This window comes from Coturnix japonica, chromosome 11, assembly GCF_054131305.1.
Source record: "Coturnix japonica strain WE chromosome 11, WE-NBRP24, whole genome shotgun sequence".
Taxonomy (NCBI): Eukaryota; Metazoa; Chordata; class Aves; order Galliformes; family Phasianidae; genus Coturnix; species Coturnix japonica.
Genome location: NC_140673.1, coordinates 6,012,141 through 6,036,324, shown reverse-complemented (window position 1 = coordinate 6,036,324; position 24,184 = coordinate 6,012,141). Strand labels below are relative to the sequence as shown.

At 48.1% G+C, this 24,184-nt stretch overlaps 2 long non-coding RNA genes across 2 annotated transcripts; one reads left to right on the top strand and one right to left on the bottom strand.

The window, feature by feature from the left end:
• Nucleotides 1-83: 83 nt before the first annotated feature.
• On the bottom strand, nt 84-15,446 carry LOC116653788 (uncharacterized). The gene is made up of 3 exons (XR_004308243.2): nt 15,332-15,446; nt 9,127-9,264; nt 84-292 (listed from the first exon to the last, which is right to left on the bottom strand). It is a non-coding gene; the product is annotated as an uncharacterized LOC116653788 (long non-coding RNA).
• Nucleotides 12,888-17,782, top strand: LOC146758980 (uncharacterized). The gene is made up of 2 exons (XR_014932977.1): nt 12,888-13,430; nt 17,623-17,782. It is a non-coding gene; the product is annotated as an uncharacterized LOC146758980 (long non-coding RNA).
• Nucleotides 17,783-24,184: the final 6,402 nt, after the last annotated feature.

Genomic DNA, 24,184 nt, shown 5'->3' with positions numbered 1-24,184 from the left:
AAGAGATTAAAGAGGAGAATGGGGTTTTGATGCCTGCCTATCTTTAAATAAATAAATAAAAAGCAAACTTATTATTTCCCCACATGATCTCTACTCATACAGAACAGCAAGTGTTAAAAACAAACCAACCCCTACAATTCTGTGATTCCCCAGATGTTAATTAGCATCACTCACATACAAGAAACCGTGGACCTACCCCATCCATGCAGCACTCTGGCCTCAGCAGAGCTAAACCCAGGCAGGATCCTTCTGGCTCGTGCCCATCAGAATGTATTCATCTCCACAAAGCAAACTGGAAAGAGAAAAAGGGATTTGGAAGTGCAGGCGTGAACAGGAGCAATGAGGTGCTGTACTCAAAAGGCCTTCAATAATAGGGCATTCTCATGAACACCACAGAGCATCACAATGTCATGGCACACAGGATAGCCAAGGACTGCAATTACCCTTATGAATACCCTTTGAGACAGCAGTAATCAGTGCCCTCCCCTAGCACAGCCCTTCCAAAAGTGGCAGTTTCCCAGTGTACCTTTAGCTCGCAGGTGACCCACAGAGTCCTTGTAACCACATTCCCATCCTCACATTTAAAGCCTCACTCAGGAGCTGGAGCCAGGAGTTAAGTGGTTGATACACTTGTGCAGAGATGACTAGCATCATTTCCTCCCAGCTCCCCGCATGAATTACAGCCCCCTCTGGGCAGTGCAGGATTGCTTTTGAAGAGCAGAGAAAAATACTTCAGCACTTTCTGAGCAGATAAAAGGAGAGCTGTTGAATCCAGCACATTCTGGGGAAGAACAAGATTTTGCTTCCCAATGGCTGCTTACAGCACAGTCTGGCTGGGATATAGCATTATCCATCCTCATGCTCCAGCAAAGCTCCCATCACCCCACACCCATATTTGCCATTGATCAGAGCAGAACTTGACTCCCCCACCACCCCTGCAACCATCCCACTATTGAAGAGAAGACAAAGCCAGCCCTGTTTCCCAGGCTGATACAAGGGAAGGAGGGGAAGGCACTGGCACATCCCAGCCTTTCTCTGAAGGGCAGAAGCATGATGGATGGGCTCCTGGTGGATGTATGCATGGTGGAGAATAATGGACCAGTGGCATCAGGATCCCAGTACATGTCCTCACAGACCAGAAAGCCAGCTGTATCCTGGACTACATCAAAAGAAGCATAGCCAGCAGGGTGAGGGAGGTCATCCTGCCCCTCTACTCTGTGCTGCTGCAGCCTCACCTGGAGTATTGCATCCGGATGCAAAGTTCCTGGTACAGGAGAGATGTAGAACCGCTGGAGCACACTCAGAGGAGGGACACAAAAATGATCTGAGAGATGGAACACCTCCTTGTGAGGATAGGCTGAGAGCTAGGGCTGTTCAGCATGGAAAGAAGGCTCTGCTCTGAGAGTGACCTACCAGTATTAAAGCGGGGGACTGTAAGAAAGAAGGGGACAGACTCTTCAGCAGGCTCTGCTCTAACAGGACAAAGGGACATGGTTTCAAGCTACAATGGAAGAGATTTAGGCTGAATACAAGGAAGAAGTTTTTTATGATAAGGGCAGTGAGGCAGTGACACAGGTTTCCCAGAGAGGTGGTGGTACCCCATATCCCTGCAGACAGCCAGAGTGTGGCTGGATGGGCTCTGAACACTGATGGAGCTGTGGGTGTCCCTGCTCAGTGGAGGGAGTGGGACCAGATGGCCTTTAAGGGTCCCATCCAACTCAGATTCTGTGAATGTATGGCCAGCTACACCCAAAGGCCAGGTACGCAACCCTGGGACTGAGCAGCAGTCCCTCAGTATCTTTCTTTGTCCCAGGATCCTGAGGCCTCCCAGCCACTCAGAGCTCAGGAACATCTTTCATTAGCTTGTTTAAAAACTCTTGCATTTATCTTTTAGCATCCCCAGCATCCTGTAGCAATGAGTTCTGCAGTTTGCCTGCACACTGCAGCAAGAGATTTCTCCTTCTAAGGCTCCCACAAAGTAATTTTGCTGCAGGTGCAGTGCAAGACCAAAAAATCAGGAGTCAGTCCCAAGGAAAAGAAATAAAACCGGCACAGCTTTAGGAAAAAGAGCTGGCAAGGAGAGGTTAAATGAACTAGGCTCATTCAGACTGAAAAAAAATGAAGGAGAGAAATAAAAAGAGAAGACTCTGGCACAGAGGCATAACAATCTTCCAATAGCAAGCAGGTTATTAAGACAGCAGTCGATTGTTCTCTGTGTTCACAGTGGCAGGAGAAGAAGAAATAATTTAACTCAGAGCAAAGAAAGCTTAAGTTTAGACACTCAAAAAAAAAAAAAGAAAAAAACCCACCCCAACAACGTTCTCACTGGAACAGATATCAGAGAAGTTGCTGAGTCTTTCACTGGAGACATCCACAGAAAGGTTAAGCAAACAGTTGAGAAAAGGGGAAAGGTATAATTGATCGAGCCTCAGCGCAACGTAGGAGGAGGTTTTCTGCAGACTCTCATTCCAGCCCTCCGCTCTGCAAGACGAACAACAAACTTCCTAAATGCTTCCCTCATACATTTTTAATTGCATTTTAATTTTTACCCTCATGCAGCTCGAGACAAATGGTTTTTAAAAGAAATCCACATCTAATAAATCAGAAATTACACGTACCCCATCTCACCCATGTAATAAAAAGATGTGAAAGTTCCAAAGGAGAACAGATATATATATTAAGCTATACAGTCGCGCCAATAAATATGTATGGATGGCGCGTCCCATTCGGCTTCGCCAAAAATAGTGCCAAATTAAGACAGCCAATGAGAACCTGTGTTTCATTAGGAAATGAACTTTAAAATACAAGATTAAAACGCATTTATTTTTTTTTTTAAATCAAGATTTCCTGCTAGTTGATTTAAAACATGATTAAAATGGGTGATTTAAATCAACCATCCTGAACAAAACATGCACCTTTCTCAAGTCTTTAGGGTGGAGAAGACAGCAGTACCCTGAAGATCAAGCAGATTATTCTAGTTTCTACCATTCTGCTTTCTCTCCAGCTAAGAGGTGCTATCACATTCATCTTTTCTGGACAAAAGGAACTCCCATACCTGAACCTGGCACCCCCACTCCTTTCCATCAGCCCTCCATCAAACTAATGCCCCAATACTTCTGCCCAAAAAGCAGCATTAAAGAATTTCAGGCTGCCACCAAATCAGCCTCAAACAAACTTCCCTGCCACAATTATAATCAGATCCTCCCTTGATGCAAATAACAGCCCCCACCCTTCTAAGCGTGGGCTCCAATCACAGCTTGTAAATAATTATGCCAGCATTTCAAAAGCTGCCTTCGAGAACAAGTGGATTGTGGCATCAACAAGCCTTCCCTGAAAGCATACAGACAAGATGGGAGCTGCCTGCCAGTGCGAAGCAGAGAGCTCCAAAGGCTTTGTTAGGAGTGGATATTGAAGCTTTCATCCTCCAATTAGAGCTGCAGCTCCTTTAATGACTATAGTGTATCTCTGTCAGACACCAGCATGGGTGCCCCATCACTGGAGGTGCCCAAGGCCAGGTTGGATGGAGCCCTGGGCAGCCCGAGCTGGTGGGGGGCATCCAGCCTACAACAGGGGTGGGTATGAGGGCCTTAGGAATCCTTCCCAACCCAACCATACTGTGATTCTATGATAAGATGGAGAAAGACGTACCTTGAGCTGAACGAAGATAACCATATCCAGCAATAACGCATGAAATGAAGTCAGTTTGGTCAGCCCAAGAAATGAGCTCTGGGAACAACAAAGATCTCAACCCCAATTAGTCCATCCAGGAAGGAAACACCTCAGAGCCATTCGAGCTGACTTGATGGTGGTAATTTTAGTGGAATGAGAACAGGAGTAGGAAAAAAAAAAGAGATGTCAGCAAGGATAGAAGGGAGAGCTACAAATAGCACAGGAGGTGGAAAAGAAAAGCAAAAGCAAATACAAAGAAACAACCAGAGCTCAATGAGGGAGTGGACAAGCCCAGAAGGTAGTCGAAATGTTCACAGTGAGCGCAGAGATTTCATCTGAAACAACACAATTCACCAACTGGTATTTCAGAAGGAACTCGGGAAAACAAGAATTCAGACTTTTTTTCCCCCCTTCCCACCAAAAATGGATATTTTTTCCATTTTGGCTTTTGAAAGTCAAAAATCAAAAGGACTGACAACGTTTTGAATGTTTTTTTTTCTTCTTCTTCCTTCTTTCCCACCTTCTTATCCCTGCCATGAAATGAAACAGAATGAATGACACCTAGGAAGGATTAACCTTCTTCTTCCTTTCTACCTATTCTAACTTGCCAAGACTTCCTTTTTTTTTCTTAAACAAAATATAAAGCGTCTGTAAAAGGGAAAGCTAGCTTATGTTGGAAACTTTGCTTGCAAAAAGTCAGGGAAGCTTTGAATACAAGCACAGAACAGAGACAAAAGGCAGCAAAAATATTACTAAAAATAAGTTTTAAGCTTCCCATTAAAATAAGTCCTGCCCCTATTCCATACAATGGAACCCCTGGCATTTTGTCTGTAAATCCTCTGCTGTGTTATTTGTTACTTTTACTGATTTAATGTTGTTCTCTCTTCATAAAAGTTGGGGATCATAACAGGGCACTGGGCAAGTCAGGCTTGGGATTTCCAGCTTTGGATCAAAAGCCAAAAGCTGCTCTCAAGCTCTTGGGTAGAACAGCAGAGAGAGAGGCCAGAGAGAGCATTAAAAACAAAATTTGACACCTTTCACAGAACGAGAAGCATTTCTTTTTCCATCTGTCATCCCAATTCTCCCTACAGCACCAGAAGCAGGGCAGTACCTGAGCATATTCTGCAGATCCTCCTGTGATTTGCAAACTCTACCTGTGATGAGAGAAACCAGCAGCACGTTATTGTGCATCCCCTGCTCTCAGCGAGCAAACCGGCTGCTTGGCCCCGCTTTCTGTCATTAGAGACAGGAGTAGTTAAGAATTCATGCCCACTGCCAACGCTGCATTTTTGGAGAGGTCCTGCACTCAGGCAGAACTAATGAGCAGGCAAAGCAAGAGAACGGCAGCTAAAGCAGAAAACGCGTGCACAAATATCTCCGAAATGAGAATGCGGGCTTATCTGAAGGTCTTCTCCCCTCCGAGGTACTGCAGCAGCAGCGCATAATGAAGTGTTTGCCCAGGGGAAGGGATGGCTGTCATACCTGTTACATGGATAGGAGACTGAGGGAGGAGAGGCTGACTCCAGCCAGGCACACTGGAGGGCTGCATTAGAATGGGGACTGGATGTGAAAAGACCGATCTTGACATATTCATTCAGCTGAGGAGATCACCAGGTGAAGGCCTAGATGGGTCTGAAGGCTGCAAATTCTCAGCTGTAAAAATAGGCCAGATAATGCTTGTCTGTTGAGGATTTATCCTTCTGTACTTGCAAAATACTTTGCAGCCATTGGACAAAGGATTCTATCAAAATGCAGCCAGAGGCTGGACAAGATAATAACTTCCCCCTCTTCCAGCTATTGTAAAAAAAATCCTGCTGGCTTCTGCAAGCAGAAGGCAGAGATTCATCCTGTATTTCTGTGTGCGAGAGCATCCTGCAGAGCGTGTGCTTACCGCTAATAAGAGCCCTAAGTGCAGCAGGAGAGCAGGGAACTTAATCACATATAGGAACAGGGCATGCAGAGAGAGGGCTCTCAGAGGGGTGGGCTCCCTGTGCGCCTGCAGAGCAGTTTGCATAAGGAAGGATGCTGCTCTGTGTATACATTCTCATGTACAGCTCCACCAAATTGTGGCTGCTGGTAGAATCGTAACGAAAGCATTTCTCACCCACATCTGTTTACATTGTGAGCCATAATGTTACAGCAGCGTTTATTCCCTCTTCTTTTCCCACTCTCCTCCCTGCCTGCTTTTTTTCCCCAAGCATCCCATTTTTCAAGCCTATCACCCTGAAAACGATGAAAATCTCCCATTGGTTTCAATTGGTGTTTGTTTAAAGGCATGATAGCCGAGAGAAAAACGGAATGATCCCTCATTGAAGGGGACAGATGGGGCCGAGCTTCCCAGCTGCTGCATATCAGCATGGACTCCTGGGGCTCCTCAGAGGATGCCCATGGCTCAGCCCTCCATTACCAGGTTGGAAAAGACCTCTGACATCATCAGACCCACCCCCCCACCAAGTCCACATCCCTCAGTGCCACATTGCCATGGTGCTTGAACACCTCCAGAGACAGTGACCCCACCACCTCTCTGGGCAGCCTGTGCCATTGCATCACCACTCTTCTGGGCAAGAAACTTTCCTGATATCCAACCTGAATCTCCAGTGGCACAACTTGAGGTCATTCCCCCTAACCCTAGTGCTGTTATCTGGGAGCAGAGGCCAACCCCCATCTCACCACAACCTCCTTTCAGGCAGTTGCAGAGGGTGGTGAGGTCTCCCCTGAGGTCCTTTTCTCACATCTCAGAACATCAGAGCCTGAGTCAGCCAGGATTTATGGTGGTAGGATTTGGGGCCCAGATCAGCCAAGCCTCTGGGCAGGAACGAGAAGATCAGGAGCAAACATAGTCAAACTTCTGCTGAAAGGTCTTTCTCCCTGTGTTTTACCTGGTTAGAGATGCACAACAGGTGATAGGCTCAGGAAGCATCATCAGCCTACAGCACTGACCTGCTGGGTCCATGTGCCCCACAAAGAAGGTCGGGTCTGTAGCTCAGGACAACCCACAAAACGACCTGTCTAACAAGAGAAAGATATCTGGTTGGCATATCTCTTGATTACAGGAGGAGGATATAGATATAAATTTACAACTCCTGCTCCAATTTGTGCGGGGAAGATGTTAAAGCCGTCAGGCCTGATTTACCCTGACACTGACTGACTGACGACAGCCGTACATCCTCCCCACCAAGCACCATCTCCTCTGCTGCCACACAGCCATGGATGATGGGGAGGGGGGAGCTGGGAGACACATCAAGCCCAATAACTTCTTCCTTCACCCGCCTCCAAGAGGAGACAGGCAGCTTTTGTTCAGGCTGCTCGCGCTGCTGTGTGAGCGCGTTTTAAACAAGGCCGAGCGCGATCTCTTTTGCTTTGCAGCTGTCTGTGTTCATTTTTAGTGATGCAAGAACCCAGAGCGCAGACGTTGGGCTCAATCTGAATGCTGTCAGCTGTCTTACAGCTCAATTTCATTGGGGTGATTAGCTCCAAAAGGAGAAAGGGAAAAAATTAAACACCGAGCAACCCTTGTGCAGAACTTCCCAGCATAAAAGGCCATAACCAGAACACGCTCTGGATGGGACAGCAACAGAAGGTCCAGAACAGAAGGGAAGGAGAAGGGGTGGATGAAAGGAGAGAGGGAAAGATCTAACAGTTGAAACGGATGCAAACTGGGATACAGTTCTGGCAGATCTCCAGTGGCCGCAGCAGCTCCTGCAGGATGGAGGCTTCCTTTTAAAAATATTAATGGGCTGATTTGCAGAGCTGCCTGGCTCCTGAGTCTCCTACAGAAACGACTCCTCAAACATCATTAACGCGTGTATGTGTGCTGCTGCTGAGAAAGCCTTCCAAACACAACCTGCAGCCGTGCAAACTGACTGCAGCAATACATAAATGAGATGGAAAGGATCCACCCCCCACTGCCCATCAGGTGTGTGCTGTGGCACCATCACATCCTTCAGTTCTGCCCAGTGACCCCACGGGATCTGCCTACCCCCCCGCCAACCCACTCCCACTTCACATCCACACTGCCCTTCCAGACAGCACAGCAGCTCACAGTGATGAATTACACGTATAATTATGCACTTCAGGAAAATGTGCTTCCTTTCGTTTGCTCTGAACCTTCTGCTTAATGAGTTCACCAGGTAACCCTCTTGATTCATGGCAAACAACCACCCGCGCCACTTCTTCTGTTCCACTCTGGACTGCATGATGTCTTGATCATATCCTCTCCTAACTGCCTCTTTTCTAAATTGACACATCCCAACCTGCTTAATCTCTCCCCACTCAGAAGTACCCCCTATACCTTTGATCACAATCTCTACCTTTTTTGATGTTTCCTATATCCTTCCAGAAAGGATAATCGCTGCTCCGGTGGTGGCAATTTTAGAGAGAGAACTTCATTTTCTCTCTCCTGGGAGCACTTATTACCTCTGGCTTTGACTACTGCTGAACACGTGAGATATCAGGACCACACACCTGAGCTGGCAGAGAGCTGTCCCCTTATTCACAGCCACCCCTTGCAATAGCCATCCCAGATACCTCAGGATCGCCAGCGTTTGTCATCTTGTACTTTTAGGAGGTTGCTGCAAGGATACTTCGTCAAATTACTGGAGGGACCAACAGGACACATTCTGGAGCTTCAGGCTACTTGTATTTACTAGCAGAACCACTGCAGAGTTTATATCTTATCTACAAAAACAAACCTAGAAACCTCTCCATCCCAAGGGGGGAAAACGCCATTTGCGCAGTACAATACAGTACAATGCAGCAGCCACACTGGCACTCCAAGCTCCCTTGCAATCTCCCAGCAAAGAAAAAAGTTCCAAAAAGAAATGTGTGTTGTGCGATAAACAAAAGCAGCCCTGCTGGAACGTTTGTGATATGGGAAGCCTGTAGTTATTTATAAACTCTTTTTTCCAATAGTCGGTGTGGCTTCATAAACCAGAGCAGATCAATACGGCTGAAAAGTTAGAGGCAGATCAGAGGGAATTAGGTGACACTGGTGGATGCATCTTTAGAAATGTAAAGAGAGGAGCTGATCAAAATGTATAGGTCAAAAAAAAAAAGCTTTTTTTTTTTTCTTGGCAAACATATTTTCTTCATTTCCAAATAATTTTCTTCTAGGGGTCTGATGTGGAAAAATGCCTATTTTACACTTTATTCTCACCCCCCACCCCCCCCACCCAATCCAAGAAGTTTTTGATCTTTCTCACTAAAAAATGCCATGTAATAGAAATCAAACATTGCATGCTTTTGGCAGGGTGGTGAGGAGAAAAAGAGAAGTCTGAGATGAGTTATTGTAACTCTGAGCCTTATTTCAGCTATTTTATTATTTCTTTTTCCTACACAAACCCAGCTCGACTTTTAAGCTGCTGAAGAAAGAGTAGAAAAAGCACTCTTTTTCCCAGTGGAAGCTCTATACAGCCTGTGGATGGACACGTGGTTATTGTTCATGTGTGAAAAACTTACGGGCTCCAGGCTCCTGCCACAGAACGGAGATCACCCCCAGCCATGGAAATGTGAGCACAGTCTCCGGATTTTCATTCTGCGAGGCCAGAAACCAGATCCAAGTCTTCAAGATGCCTCCGAGCCGCTTCCTCGGGCTGTCTGCAATCCAAATCAAATCACATCTGACTTGGAGCCAAGTCCAGAAAACTTGATTATCTTTCTCCCCCTATCCAATGGGAGATGGCAGGTTGAGGAAAAAGAGAAAGGAGGAGTGAAAAATTAACACGAGCACTTAAGATGTTATGAAACTGCAATATGCATCTCTAGCGTGCCCCCTGGCCCTGAAGCCCATACATTATTTAACAGAAAAGAAAGCATAAATGAGCCAGAACAATAGCTTGAGGGAAGGAAAGGAATATCTATATATTTTTTTAATTCTTTAGACCATGCCCATTCGTTTTGTTTCTTATTTAGGATACTGCATTAATCATGCTAATATTTTACAGCCGGGCTGTACACTTTAGCCATTACTTTAATCAAACCCATCAGCGTACCCAAGAACACGCTACCAGGTGGGAATAGCTGCTACCGCTTGCTGTTAATTACTTTGCATTTTACAGCAATCAGCAGCAGGGGCTGAGATCATAATAAATTCATGACTTATGGGTCCATAAAATCATTACCGTAGGAAAATATGTTTTATCAGGCATTCGTCGGGCTGCTGCTCAGAGAGAGATTTCTTGAAGGAAATGACACCCATGAAATTAAACCAATCCTTGCAGTCAGCAGAAATGCTAATGTGAGCACAAACAGAGCCACGGTGCGCACGGAGCTGTCGGAGCAGAGGGAGAAGAACATAGAGAAGTGCTTGGGGGCAGATGGGAGCAGCTGTCCCCTCCAGGGCAGGGGATGGGGAATGTGATGCAAGGATACTATGGGGGCTCAGAACAGGGAGGGAAGCAGCAGTGGTGGAGCTTTGGAGGAGCAGAAGTTGGTAAAAGGAGGTGTTAGCAGCTCACACCTTTCCTAATTCCCAGCTCCATGGTGCCCTTTGCAGCATATTGCTGGGATGGGGCCCACAGGCTGGTCCATGACTCAGAGAGCAAGAGAATGAAGCCAGGTCTTAGCAGGGAGAAGCAGAGCACCCACAGCTCCCAGCCATGAGAAGCATCGCTCCGTGGGATGATCAGTACACACAGACATATAGGGAAAAGTTCTTCTCAGCCTCTGATGGGAGGGATCCTTCCAGCTAAAGATGCATTGATTAGTTAATGCGTAGAAGCTTAAGCAGCCCAGGCAACGCTCACTCTCCAGTGGCAATTTTCCAGGAGAAAACCACATTCATGACTAATCACAGCATCTCCTCACTGGCACGACACTACGCCTGTGGCTCCACACATAGGTAACGTCAGCCCAGCCTGAGCTTCCTACTCCCCAGTAGGGCCATCTGAATGAAGCAGCTTTAATTCAATCGCCCGAAACCCCACACAGATTACGTGAGACATTGCAGATGGGATCGGTGTGGGACCAAATGCTGCAATGCCATCACAGTAAAATCAAGAGCGACAGTGAAATCAAGCAGTGTCAAATTGACATAAAGCAGCAATAAAGGAGCTTCAAGATTTGAGAAGCATGAAAGGAGCCTAAATGAACTTGCTGCATATTTCCTAAGCCTTTTTCTACACTCACATACTGTCCCAAGGCACTTCCAGAGTCATTAGCTCTGCCAGTTCCTAAAAAACAAACCAAAAAGAAAAAAAACCACAGCAAGTTTCCTTTTTTTTTTTTTCCCTACTTTATTTCAAGCCTAAGACCAACAGAGTTTTCATTGGCAAGAAGCCACTGGCTCTTTAAAGCTCTTGTGTTTCTTGGCCTGTGAAAATGAAAAAGTGGAATTCCAGCTAGAAAATACCCCCGAAGTGCTAAATTGGCCAAGCCCTTGTTTTTTACTGTTTGTTTCAGTTTGAAAATACTAAGGAGGCTCAGTCATCGCTGGTTTGTTTGGTTTATTCACCTCTTCCAATTACACTGTGCAAACAGGGAGCATTATTTAGTGCTATTTAAGCATGAAATTATAACAGATCATTTTAAATATCAAGGTCCTAAAAATAAATCTTTGTATCAAGGCACAGCGGGTCTAGATCTACTAGCTTGTTAACATCCGCTGGGGTGGGCAGATGGCAGGAACACTACGTCAGAGGGCTCTCAGCGGATGGGATTTGTCACTTTCTATCGCAGGGATTATGAGAACTTGCAGTAAGGCCATCCCTGAGGTCAGCACCTCTAGTGAAAGCCTCCTGAAGTGGGAGAAGTGATTTCTCTGTGTCACTTCGCTCAGCACTCCCCACAGTTTAGAAGGGTAACATACCAACCATAGTGTTTTTGCCCCAAAAGTGCCATGCTCCAGCCCAGCCTACCTCCCCCCTCAGCCAAATCACCTGGGCTGGGGACCCCCTGGTGCCCCTTAAACTCAAACCCCACCTTCTCTGTTTCTGTAGCACACTCCAAATGGGCTGTTACTATTGGGTCCATAAGTAAACCTATCTGACAGGTATAGCAGCCTGGAGACTTCCCCATTACAGCCTTACACAGCTATAAATATCCTTCTCCTCTTCAGGGAAAGAGCATCTGACCCAAAGTGTATGAAGCTTCCTGACAGGCCAAGAAAAGAAGAGAGAAGGTTTAAATGTCAGCTAAAACAATCTTCATTTTCTTTCCTAAATTTGCAAAGCTCCCTAAGTCACTGGAGTGAGGCTTTGCCTGTTTGAAGTTCAGCCTGAAAATCCTATTGCAAAATATTTGCTGAAACACAATAATGTCAGAATTGGAGGGGATTAAAGTTGATTCTGTCCTTGCCCCATCCCCCCCCCAAAAAAAAAACCTTCTTTAAGAGGGTTTTGGTAGCGACTTACGTCCTCGTGTCTCGAAGGCACAACACAAAAGAGAGAGGGAGAGGAATAAAAACGTAAAGCTCCTAACAGCACTATTATTGAAGCGCCGTGTTTGACATTTTGACTGTTTCAATTAGCTAACAAGGAACGCTCCACTTAATCCACCCTCGGATGCCAAAGGAAGCTAAGCTGCTCCCTTCCCTCAGCAGCATCCCTTACCCACATATAGCAGCCGGGTGCTCTGGCCCCATGCAGCCCTATGCAGACAGAGCTTAGGGTCCTGGAATCATTAAGGTTGGAAAAGACCTCTCAGTGTGATTCATCCAGTCCAACCATCCACCCACTGCCAATATTGACCACTAAACAATGTCCTTAAGTGTGGGAATACAAGAAAAGCTGTTCAGAGCAGCAGCTGTGGAGCAAGATAAACAGCACTTAAGTACCACATCTATACATTTATTGACACCTCCAGCTTGCCCAGTCTCACAGGCACTGGGAACAACCACACTCCCTAACCCTACTGCCCAGCAGTGAGCATGCCAAGAAGCATCCCAACAGGCACCCTGAAAAGCCTGCAGCAAACAGCTTTCTCATACCATTTCAGGAAACACAGCAGCAACGTGGCACTTTTAGACCAGCAAAGGGCCAGTCCCTCGTTAGCATTAATCAACAAGGATCCTTGCTGGGTTGAACTGCAGCAAGTTGAAAAATTACCTGCAGTGATGTGGGAGCCACAAGGGAGGACTAAACACAGCAAAAAGGCTTCCCATCTCCCGCACACAGTCCCGAGTTAATTTCATCAGGTTCCTTTTATTTCTCCAGGATTTACCTGCCACTCTGATTTTACGCCAAGGAACCTGAAGTGCTCAGAGCTCTCCTGCACAAAGCATTTCACCATGCCCCCATTGGCAGCTGCTGTGTGCCACTGGGTGGAGGGAACTTCATGGGTACCACAGCCATAGCAGGGAAACACTCCACACTCCATAAAGCCTGGGTGATCACCTTCAGCCAAGGAGCTTGTGGTGGATTGATTACTGTACAGGGAGCACTTGGCTTACCGCGGGCACAAAAGCAATTTACTAGTTCTTCCATAGCCAGACTTCCACCAACAGCTTGCAGGGCAACACAACAAGCATTTTCTCCCAAGCATAAGGGAGAAGGCAGGAGGAAGGAATGGTGCACATGGGGCCATGTGGAAAGGCACTCATCTGAAGAACTGGACTCTGAAGGCAGCAGGATCCTACAGACATCACTCAAGAATATCATCCATCATCTGCACCTATATGAAAGGCCATGGGGCTGAGAACAAGAGGTTTAGGTGTGGAGAACCATCAGGGATTATTTCTGCTCTAACTTGAAGAACTTATAAGTCCAGAATTGAATACCTGAAGGCAATCAGAGAGGAGGGAGCTTCCATCAAGCTAAACAGAGCAGGTAACAACTTTAAGTTGTGCCACAGAGGTTCAGACTGGGTATTAGGAAAAAATATTTTCCTCAGAAAGACTGGTTGGGCATTGGAATGGGCTGCCAAGGGTGGTGGTGGGCTCATCATCTCTAGAGGAACTCAAGGACTGTAGAGACATAGAACTGAGGGACATGGTCAGTGGCCATGGTGAGGATGGGTTGGACTTGGTGATCTTAGAGGGCTTTTCCAGCCTTAATGATTCTATGATTCTAAGTGGGAAGTGAGGCATCAAGAACTTCATAAAGTCCTATTTTTCTGGCCAAAGACCAAACTTTCTCCCTTTCTGCCATATGGAAGGCCTTGCACAAGTGATACAATTGATCGTATCCATTTTATACAGTGACCTCAATCTGCTTGTCCTGTCCCAGCCATGATCATCATGCTCCATGGGCGTAGAGCATAACCATGCTCACACCATATTCCGCATTTTCCTTGCTACTTCAAAAATTGCCATAACCCCTTCCTGCTGCAGGTGTAACTTGCTCTGAGCACAAGAAAAAAAAGCAAAAGCTATGAAGGCACCTCCAGAACCCCCCTTTCCAGTACAGCCTTCCCCTAGCACAAAGCCAGCTGCTGCCGCAAGCTCTGTGCCAAATGCCCCCGGCACCAGCACTCTTCAGCACAAAGTTAACTTCCATCGCATGGCTCCTAGAAGCAAAACACTTCTGCCATAGTTCAGGAAAACATTCACATGCCAGGCAGCACTTAACTGAGCACAAGCATGTGCCAGGAGAACAAACAGCTTACTGAGGTGCAGGAAGGCTTTGCAGGAAACTGACCCTAATCCTCTTCTGAAATATCTTGGCTACCGCTGAGCTCCCAGCCCCATCAAAAGGCACACGGACTGTCATAAATAAGACCAGCAAGAAACCCCACAACACTTTATCCAGCTTCTGACCAGAGCTAGAGTTACATCTCTAATCACTTCAGCTCAGAAGCAGGCACAGATTCCTGGTTCCACATCCAGAGGTGGGACCAGAAGCTTTCTGCTCACAAAGGAGCCTTCTGCTTGCTGCCAGCCTCACAGGAAGGTTGCCCAGGCTGGGTTTCACCAAGCTAGCTAGTGACAGTGTTAACACACATCCCCCAGCCTGACAGAAACACCTCACTGGGTCTTCCTACAATTCTATTTGCTCCAACATGGGCAACATATCATCCTGGTGCCTCATGACACCAAGATGGGTTATCCCTCCAGGACAGTTCTCACTCCCACAGCACAGTGAGGCTGATACAGCCCCACCTGGATACTGCGAAAGCCTAGGATGTCAAGGACATGAGCTTCTCCCAGCTCTTCCAGCACAGACAGCACCATATCTGTGTAGACAGAGTTGCCTCACTCCACCTGTGCTCCTCCACACTGTCACAGAACGGCAGGAGGAAGCATGGAAAAACCTTAATGCCTTGGGCAGGCATCTGAAATCCCAGCAAACAGAGCTGTCCCTTCATGACAAAAAGCACCACTGCGTGTGCAGGAGGGAGCTGGCAACAGCTTCTCCCTCCCAGGCATTTACAAGATGATCCACAAGCACAAATACCTGGCATGTCCCATCCAGAGGCACCTCTATTAATCACAGTCCTCTGCAGTTAAAGTTATTTAATTCAGAGGTGAGAGAAGCTGCTCTGCTGTTTATGTCCAAGGGTTAAACTTGCCCCAGCCGCACACTAAACACATTTTTTACAATCTGGCAGTGATCTTGCCTATTAAGCATCTCTGGCTTCAGAGAAGAGGTATTGATTTATTTCACTTTTATGGCTGGAGGTATTTATTCCTATTTGCTTTCTCACTTCTTCACCCCAGCCTGGGCGAGGGGGGACGAGGAGGAGAAGAAAAAAATTACAACAGCAGTGAAGCCAAGAGGTGATGACTCACAGTTTTCTGATGGAGGGCACGAGGATGGGATGAGAGGTTGGGACCAGCTCCGGGGCTCTGCCAGGCTGTGTCACAGCTTTTATGTCCATGATAGAAAGGGGCACCTGCATGGCTGGAAGAAAAGGAAATTGCATCAAACTTTGGAGAGAAGGCTCCCATCAAAGCTATGTCCCTATAGGGTGCTTTGCAAGTTAGAGCTTGATTGATTTGTACCAGCTAAGGACCTCAGCAAATCTCTCCTGTGGGAGAAACGTCAACATTTTCCCATGTCTTAAAACTGATCTGGAAAGGATAATAAAACCATACCTCCACAAGGGACGAGTCTGAACTAATATCCCCTTCCCACCCCAACAGACACCCATTTCCAGGCAAGACACATGGGCAGAGCCCCCACTTCAGTTTCTAACACTGTATTTCAGCACTGTTCATTTGGGAAGGTGGCTGGCTTTGTTCTGCAGTGCCAGCACAAGTGCAGGGTTTGCTTTTGCTCTGCCTTTGCACACTGAAGCTCAAGGCCTGAGAAGGCTCCACCTGCCAGGTGTCTGCCTGGGGTTGGCCATGCTTCTCTTGGCCTTTCTTCCCATGGTATCTACCTAGCTCCAAGCACAGGCACAAACACAAAGCAAGCTTCATTCTCTGTCTCATCCCAGCTCATTCAGCCTCCTAGCCTGGGGCTGTGGCTTCTCAGAAACACCCAAAAGTCAATAGAATACACCAAACATGTTTATTTGTAGCAGCATCCAATGTTAGCACGACCCCCATATGTTCTGCTGCAGGAACCTCTCAACACACAACTAGAGCCCTCTTCGCCCTCACACACCCACCCTTGCAAGCCTACAGTGGCAGCATGTGAGTTTGCAGACAGGTTTCCTTCTGCTCCTGCATGCATATAGCATGTGTGCAACACACAAACCCACAGTCTTCAGGCACCACCCTAGGATTCAGCTTGCATCCAGGTGTCTGAAATCCCACAGCACAGGGCATACAGACAGAAAGCCAACAAACACCCAGTGGAAGCATTTGGTGCTGGGAGTGCTGTGGGAGGGAAGAATGAGGACCCTGAGCAAGGAAAGACAGCATAGCTCTGATCCAATAAAGAGAATTGGAGAGGTTGTGTAGCAGGTGGGACACACACTGGTGCAAGCAGGGCTGGGGGCTCAGCAGCACAATTCCAGCCCTCGCCCTGCTTGTTTGCTTCAAAGCACAGCCTGCATTTCTATTCCTCAAACAGCACGCAGTCAACATGCAAATACCTCAAGAATGAAAGCAGTGGGCAGGCTGGTGGCAGATAGCATGGGAGCTGCCACTGCGCGCAGCCGGTTCACGCTTCATTAGTATCCTCTCACCAAGCTGCGAGCACAGCCTTCAGTCTGCCTGCACACAGACAGGGAAGGAGGGGAAGGATGCATATTTTCCATGCAGAGCTGATCTCCCCCCTTCCCAAACTCTGCCAGCCCCCTCCGAGCCTTCCTTGCACTCAAAGGTGCACCATCCTGCTACGACATCTCCCACACTTGTTAAATATACCTTCAGGCAAGCATCAGGAGTGAGCCCAGTTTGAAACTTATTGTGTTGTCAAAATGACAAGTGCTCTGCCAGGCTGTTAGTCTCTGCTGCCCTTCCCCTGTCTGCTCCCCCTCCCCTTCCGCTCATTAGAAGCTCCCTTGATAAGGCAAGGCTGTTGTGTTTAGGTTTTTTTTTAATCATTTAAATGTTCTCTTAACTTCAAAACATCAACAGCTGCAGGACTGAAAGAACAGCAATGACACTTTCCATTCAGTACAGACTCGGTGCACTGTGATGCAAGAAGGCAGGCTGCAGGGCACCGAGCTGGAGTTCCAGCATGTGATGCTCACATGGCACTAAGCACCACTTCAGCTCCCAACAATCCACATACCAGCCTCAGGTGGGCAAGCTGCTGTCTGCTCACCCCAGCCAGCAAGCCTGGAAAGAGTAATGTAATTCTGCCAGGGCAGCTTGCCCCATAGGTGTCATAGAATCATTAAGGTTGGAATAGACCTCCAGGATCACCAAATGCAACCCCAGCCCACCATCCCCATGCCCACACATCCATCAGTGACACATCTCTACAGTTCTGTTAACACATCCAGAGATGGTGACTCCACCACCTCCCTGGGCAGCCCATTCCAATAACTGCACCACTCTTTCAAAGAATTGCTTCCTAATATCCAACCTGAACCTCTCCTGGCACAACACCATCATCTCTCATCTTTGTCCTCACACAGCTCTCCCATGCTCACCTCCAACTGAGTTTCTGCTCTTGGTTGCAGGTTCTTTTAAGGACATCAGCTAAGGATAACTGGCTCTGGGGTCCACGGAGCCAACTCTTGCAAACAAGCCAGTGCACTGACCCTTCCTACGGGCCTTCCCTATTGCATCCTCCTGCTTGGGTTCCTCAAGGCAATAAAATAACAACTCTTTGCTTCATTACATGTGTTGGAAAGCATCTTGACTAGCAGCCCAAGCCCCTGGAAGAGTTGGCTTTAAGCCTTGGCCAAACCACCGAATCAAAACAGCTTGTGAGAGATGAATTAAGCATTCTCCTCTTTGCCTGCAAACAAAGGCCTAGGGGGGAGCAATGGAGGCCTTCTGAAACAGAAGGAACACACAGGACTGTCAGATATGCCTCTCACCACCATTTAGCCTTCCTGTCAAGCTGTACTCTAAACCTAAAGCTTTCATTTTTTACCCTTGCTTCCTTAGGAAAAGATGCCCACGCAGAGGCACTACAAAGAAGAGGACAAGCTCCAAACAGAAGGAGAGAGGTGAAAAGGAAGGATGGATGCTACCCCCCCATGTCCAATGCCCATGTCCCCAGACACAGTACGTGCCCCATTGGGCACAGGAAGGGGCTGGAACTGGGCAGCCTTCTGTCCTTCAGGCACACAGCAACCTGCCCAACTCACACCCATTCTCATCCCCCCTAGGTTCTTTCTGACCCATGCATCGCCCCCACAAGGCAAACTGACAATCAATTCTGAAACCCAGGGGCTGGAATGGAAAACACCATTCAGCTCTCACAGCATCGGCAGCACCCAGAGCATCTCAGACAGAAACAGACAGGCAGAGGTGTGTGTTGTTCGCTCTGCCCAGCAGATCTGGAGCAGTGCCTGCCTGCTGTACTCCAGCTCTCTCTGTCCCGATGCAGATAAATTTAGTTTTCTGCTCTCGCTGCCTGGGGAAGAGTAGGGAGGGGGAGCTGACATCTTTCAAATGAGACCTTAAAAATAAGCTGTCTGCACAGCTGGGCACTGAAGAATCTCAAGCAGAGCTTTGTCTGGCTAAAACAGCGCCTATACTGGGTTACACCCTGCAACCCACCCAGAAACAGCTGCACAACAAGCCTTGCTCATAGCCCGACCATCATTTCGCTGTGTCAGGGATGTTCAGGGGGTGCCATCATGCTGCACACACACACAGCTCTGCTTTGTTCCTGAAGTTCTTCCCAGAGATCTGGAGGACGAGAGGCCAGGGGTACAGAGCAGACCATTTCCAAAGCCATGCCCCAGGCCAGAAGCACAGCCCGGATCTATTTTCCATAGCCGTGACCCATTCTAACCAATTCCCAACCAGCAAGATGCTGCTTTCCCCGCGGCTGAAAGCTCCTCTGTGAGAGCATTAAGCATTTGATAAAGAAAATAACAGGATGAATAAAACCGTGTGTTTGTACAAGAAAGCTTTTGCTCTGATCTTTGGTGCTGCACTATGTTCTGACCTACTATTGCAAGACTCAGCTACATCTTCCCTCCCTCCGAATGTGACAGAAGGAAAAAGCAGCCGCGACGGATGCTGCAGAGCCCTGTGCTGGGATTCCAGCTGACAAACAGCATCAGCAGAGCTGCCCACACACACTTGGATTAAAACCCACACCCTCCGCTCTCCCATCACCTGCAGGAAGTGCATGCACACATATACACACATGTCCATTTGCATGGGGCCTGACTCCTGCTCAGACACATGGTGTAACAGCAGCAGCCTCCAACAGGTTTGCTCATGAGGAGAAGCACACCCATGAGACAAACTCCCTAATGAGGGCTGACATTTGCTAGCTACCAGAGATCCAAAACTGCCGGGAATCAAACTTTGAGGTAGAACTGTCCCTGCTTGCTGGCAGGAGGGTGGAGGCTCCAAGGCTCCAGGCAGTCTCAGTGGCAATGGCTCAGCGTCAGTGAGGAGCCAAGCTGGTTTTGTGAGCACATCTGCTCCTGTGCAGCATCCAAGGGAAGTTTCAGTGACTTCAAGTGGCCTTCATGCAGCCTCTCCAAGCTCTCTGGCCATCACACAGCCCTGCTGGCTTACCAGCTACTTGCTGATACATAAAGAGGGATACTTGCATCTCTTCCAGAGAGGCACAGAGCAGTGGAGGCCCCCAAAAGCATTAACAAACTGCTGGGAGCTCAAAGGTTTGCTCCAGACAGCCTCAGTGCCAGCTTCTCTTCAGCACAGCCCTGAGCCACACACAAACAGCACATTCTGCTCCTGCTGGACAGGCCTCCACTGATTTACTAGTGCTGCCAAGGAAGGTGGATTTATTCCCAAATTTAATAGCCGCCAAATCAACGGGAAGAGCGTTCACATGGGGATTCTCCACAAGGTTTTGGGATTCACACTGAAGAGCCCTTCTCTGGAGATGCACTCAGCCCTCACCCATCCCATCACAGCATGGGTTGCTAACCAGGTACCTGCACAGACTCTGCAGAGATGCTGCTTGGAGTTGATCACCCACTTGTCCCAGCTGACACAGTGACAGAATATAAGCAGAGAATGAGGAAAAGAGATCAGGGCTCCTAATTCTTCTTTTAAGTTCCCACCCTGACTTTGGCATGCACAGCACATTGCAGTGGGTTTCTTTCCCAGCAAACAAGTTCCCTTTTCCCCCCAATGAACTCAGAGGCAATAAGAGGTGGGTTTCAACAAGGCATAAATCTGCCAGCAGCACATCAAGGCTCCTGAATAGCAAGGGCACAGACAATTGTCCAGCGGAAAAGAAAAAAAGGTCAGAGCAGTAACTCTTGCAGTATTTGTTCCACAAACAGAGAAGGTTTACACAGCCTTTCTGAGCAATTATTGGGTAGGAAATAAATCTCAACAGAAACTCATCTCCTTCCCCGCTTTGCAGCTGAATCTCTTTGCCTCCCGCCCCTAGCAATGTCCCCAAAATGCTTTGCAACAAGATGTCAGTTACACAACCCAAGGCTGTGCCCAAAGAGCCAGCGGAGAACTGTATTAAATTTAATAGCATTGCTCCAGGTAATCTACGACCAGTTATAATCAATTGTCCATGCCCACTGCAGCATGACTATAGCTGTCTTCAGTGCTGCAGGTGCAGGACTGGCAGAAAACGCTCTGCGTGAGCTGGAGGCGAGAGATAGCCTGAGAACAGCCTTGAATTCCTGGGGAGACACGGAGGAAGCCCAGTGTATTGCTGTTGCCCTCCCCCCAGGCCAGGGCTCAGCAGCTATCAGCAGGTTGAAGGGCCCTGGCATGAGCACACCAAGACTGCTATCGAGGGAGCAGAATGGGGAAGGCAAGCTCTCCCGTTCTGTATTAGCTCAGGAAGGCAAGGAGAGGAGCGTGTTGTTCTATGCAGCAGCCCTAGGTCAGCTGTTAGCACCACGCCAGACAACAGTCAGGATCCTGGCCTCTATTTCTGGTCCACAGAATAGAGATGGCCCTCCCAGGATGAGGATGTAATTGGATTCATAAAACTTTGAGGAGCTGTAACACATGTGAACTGCTTGCCTGATCTCTTACTCAGAGCTCTGCCTAACACAGTGCTGCTTGTCCACCCTGCCTTGCTGGGGGTCTTGGAGGGGCTGTGCTTTCCTACCAGCTGCTGTGAGCACAGCAGAGGGAAAAGGGTTACAGGATTCCAGCTTACACATCCTGCATCTCACAGCCCTCAGAGGCAGCTCTGAGTCTCCCTCTCCTCCTTCTAAGCACAAGCGTATTGAGCGGACACTGAGCTCCTTACTCCTGGGAGCTGCAGCCCAACACCCAGCCCTACCTCTGCAGGGCTCTGTAGAGGGCTTTGTGGTGTGAACAAGACAGATTTTGCTCAATCTTATTATGTCTGTGGGATCAGGGAGTGGCAGCAGGCTTCCCACATTGCCTGTGATGGACAAGGAAAGCACCTGCTGCACCAGCATCCCAGAGAGATAATGAACCTGGGTACAGCATCCAAGATGCAGCTTGCAGCCAGTGTCCCTGCACACCATTGCTCAGGCACCGAGCAGAGCTGTGTGCAGGGAAGAGGCAGCACATGGCAGCTTTAAGTGTGAAGGAGTCATCCATCTTCAAGCACATAATAACACTGACAACACCCAGCACTCCACCATCAGCACCCAGCAACCATCACCTCCAAAAAGCCAGGACCTCCCAGACCAACAGGCAGCTCTCAGCACCATCAGGCCTGAGCCAACATCCTCACATAGAAAGAAGAAGGAAGGTAGGAAGCTGTCACCCAACCTGCTAAACCACAGTCCTCCGAGGTGAGGTGACCAAATCCCAGCCGCGTTCACAAAGAAAGCAGTGAGAGGCAGCAGGGTGCTAAGCTGTCCACTTCAGCCCTGAGTACAGCTTAGAGCTTCCCGAAATCCAGCATAGAAGGGAATTGCACAGCTTGCCTGAAAGCAGCTCCAGCCTCCTGAACGGAAACATTGCCATCTAGAGGCCCTCTGCATTGTTTGTTGGGAGGGCATGGGAAAATCCTTGGTATGGCAACAATCAGCCAGCTTTTCTCATTGGGAGAGCTTGATGAGGCTGAAGGCAACAGTTTACCCTACTCCAGTGTATGGGAAGGCTTGTCTTGCTCTTAGACACCTACCTGGAGGGAAGTGAGCTGGCAAAGCTTCCCCATGCCCATAGGAAGATATATCCTCCCATGGTGGCTGTGATGCCTTGTGAAAAAGCACCAACAGGGTCTGATCAAGGAGTCCATCAGAAAGAGATGTGTATGAAAGCACTTGACTCAGCTGAGGCCAATGTGTGTAAGAACATGCTCTGGTCCCAGCAGATCTCAAGTTGGGCAGGACACCTATTCCACAGCAGAGATACTCAGAGAGTATCCACAGAGCTTAGCACACCACAGCTGTGCTTTGTCCTAGGTGAGCTGTTCAGACCCTACTGCCCATAGACACACCAAGGCTCATTAGCACACAAAGATAAAATCATTATGGTTAGAAGAGACCTTGGAGATCACCAAGTCCAACCCTTCACCACTGTCCCCACTCACCATATCCCCTCAATTTACCCTTGACCATACCCAATAATTTAACTGGGAACAGCACAAACCTCAGCCCTGGCCAGCCCTGCAGCTCTCACATCAGCAGAGGATGGGGAACCAGCATCTCCTCCAGAAGTAAAATGAAGGATGGTGCCTACCCTGCCAACATATAGCAACAGCTCAGTTTTCCAGCACACAGCCACCCAAGCAGAGGAGCCCAGCTACAACAAGAAAGGAGAGAGAAAAGCTCTGCAGCCACCACCTCTTCCTACTTAACTCCTGGCACTCCCACCATTTGCAACAGCTGCTCCAATGAGCACCCAACAACTTCTCTAAGTCACTCCCTGAAGAGCATCAGCTGTAACTTGGATGTTAATTGCTCATTAGTATGAGTCACCTTTCACATCACCATCTGGGATACCTCTTGCAAGGCTGGAGAGGTGCAGCCCCCTCATCCATGGTAATGTGCTGGGGGAACACAGCGTGGTTACAGGGAGGTGCTTTCAGCTTACAAACTGTGTTTGGATTCATGGGCTGTGGCACTCAGAGCAGTGGCTCTGGAGGGGATCAGTGTTCTGACTGAGGTGGCTCTGAGCCCTTTGCTGCTTTGTGATCACCTGGATTTAGCAATTTTGCAGCCAAAAGATGACTTTGTGCCATGTGGGACTGCCAAGGACAACCTTGAGGAGCTGGGCAATATCACTAAGCTGATAATCAATCACCACATTTACCAGCTTCCCAGAAATAAAATAAGCAACCAAAATAAGACATTCCTCCCATCCAGGCCTCCTGACTCACCACTCTGAAGATCCTCAGCTCCTGGCTGCTTCTGCAGGTCGCATATTAGGAAACATTTCTTTGAAAGATCAGTGATGCAGTGGCATAGGCTGCCCAGGGATGTAATACTGTCACCATCCCTGGAGGCTGCTCAAGAACCATGGAGATGTGGCACTGAGGGATATGGATGGTGGTGGGGATGGTTTGGAGTTGGATATGATGATCTTAAAGGCCTTTTCCAACCTTAATGATTCTATGATACATTGCCACTGGTGGTGCAGCAGAGCCTGAAAGCAATGGCAGTGGTTGGAGCCCTATGCAAGTGGGCTGGAAGCAGCATCTCTCACCACCTGGACATTAACTTTGCCCCATGGTGAGCTGTAGGTGGTGGGGGCACATCCTGGTGCACCCCACACCTTTTCAGTTGCAGAGCTCACACAGGCTCTGCAACTTCAGACACATCCTCACATCCAGCCTGGTGTTTGTAGGGAAGCCTTTGTCAGCAAAGATTAATTCCTGTCATTTGCAGTTTTCTACCTGAGCTCCCTTGGAGCCTGAGCTGTCTGGGGAGAAGAAGAGGAGATGATAACATTCTCGCTGTGTTGATCAGAAGAAGAGTCTCACAGGGTGTCCCACCATCACTTCACATTGTTTTGCACTGGTGAATTCAAGGAGGAAGATAAGAGACTGGGGGGAAAAGAAGTAAAAGCCACATTCAAATGAGGGTTTTAAAAATAAACCACTATTTGGTCTTAATTAGTGCTGGTCCAGACCAGGCAGCCATTAGTGTGCTTGAGCACGGAGCCGCGGTTAGTGTTTGCTAATGGATG